The sequence below is a fragment of the Empidonax traillii genome, unplaced genomic scaffold (genome assembly GCF_003031625.1).
Source record: "Empidonax traillii isolate 1590-97213 ecotype Southwest subspecies unplaced genomic scaffold, ASM303162v1 scaffold809:size313224, whole genome shotgun sequence".
In the NCBI taxonomy this organism is placed as follows: domain Eukaryota; kingdom Metazoa; phylum Chordata; class Aves; order Passeriformes; family Tyrannidae; genus Empidonax; species Empidonax traillii.
The window spans coordinates 3,354-5,177 of record NW_020956002.1 but is presented as its reverse complement, the minus strand read 5'-3'; positions in this window follow the sequence as shown (position 1 = coordinate 5,177).

Here is a 1,824-nt window from a genome sequence, read left to right as displayed (position 1 = left end):
TCTTTGGCGCCTGCGAGTGGTTTTTGGGTGAGTTGGTTCCCAGGTGCGTGAGCAGCCTGCCATGAATTCAGAGGGGGCCGCTTTTGTCACAGCCACTGGTGTAGAAATTGCAGATCAACTCCTAAATCAGCAAGAACTGAAATTCATAGTTGAAGATGAACTCCTGCCGTCACTGGGAAGATGAACAATAGCACTGTAGTTAGAATAAAAGTGTCTTAGCTAGTCACAATTCAAGCAGTTTGCAACAAATGTGGCAGGAAATTGGCTGTATGTTAAAGTCTGAAATGTTTACATTCGCTCGTGGCACTTAAGAGACTAAAATGTTAAAGTGGGGGGAGGAGGTCCTTTTCCTGGCCTCAGCAACATTTCTATGTGGACCATAAACTATTCTCTTAAAAATGATTTTTCCTAAGGTATCTTCCAAATACTGTGTATTTTTATGTGGAAAGGATATGAAAGCAGCTGTTACTTCAAAATATCATTTAAAGTACTTGAGGTATGAAAGCTTGAAGATTATTTAATCATTTTGGCATAACTTGAATGTTGTTGTAATTTTTGGTCAAGCATGTTGGACAAATAAAGTCTTTAAAACAAACAAACAAACAAAACAAAACAAAATCACACAACAAAAATCAAGGCCTCTTAATATCCAGCTCCGTGTCAGAAAGACTGCCATGTTCTCCAGGGTTAAGAGCCAGGCTGTGGGATATTAAAGGACAGTGATGGCACTGAGGTATTGATGGTTTTTGCAGAGGGGGATCAGCTGGCAGAGGGGCTGGGGATGATGGGCAGAGGGTGCCTCGCTCTGTGTGCCAGTTCCCTGTTACCACATCTCCTGCAGGGGGGAGCAAGTCAGAATTTGGGGTTGCAGAGAGAGGGGAAATAAACAAGCACTGCCTGTAACTGATGTATTTTGGTGGGAGAGCATGCCAGGTGTGCCTGGGAGGCAGGGAAAAGATGGCATGAGGGAGTGGTGCAGAGGAGCTGTGCAGGGGTTGGGAAATGGGGTGCCATACCTTCACTGAGATCTGTCCAGAATCACAGAATATGCTGGGTTGGAAGGGACTCTCAAGGATCACGGAGCTCCCAAAGGAAGGTGCTGATGTGTATCAGCGACGAATGCATTCCCATCACCAGGCAGAATTGTTACTGAGATTAATTTTGGTTCCTTTCAGCGATGAATAGGGGAGATATCACTGCACGTCAATGGGGAAAAAAAAAAAAAAAAAAAAGAAAAAGAGAAGACAGGATTATTTATACCTCCCTCAGTCACATATGGCTGAGGATGTGAAATGTTCCTTGGCTAGAAGGAACGAGCAGGCTGCGACTCAGCACCCACCCAGGCAGCTGCCTGTGCCCAGGCAGCCCCTCCACCCAGGGCAGCTGCACCCCAGCCTTGGTTAACCAGCTTTGGGCTTTCATGTGGTGCTCTTTGGCAGCCCCTGAAGGCAGAACCTTCAGTAAGGTCACTGCAGAGAACGGGGCTGGTGGGAGCAGCACACTGGCCCAGCTCCTTCACTGGGGAGGCTGCAAGGAGGAAGGGTGATAAAACCCCCCTCAGAGTGACTCATGGACACAGGGCAGGTGGGAGGGTTCTCTGGTCCTGCTGCAGGAGGAGAGCTACAGGAGATGAGAAGTAGTTTGTCTTCTCCAATCACCAGTTGCTGCCGATAGTCAACATAAAAAGCTTCAGAAGAAAGAGGAACAAGACATCCCTTGGAAAGAAATTTTTGGAGTAATCTGCCATTGGGGATCTTTGGCCCCCTCCCATTTATTGCTGTTTGTATGAGAATTTCTCTCTTAAAACCCATATTATTGCTCACT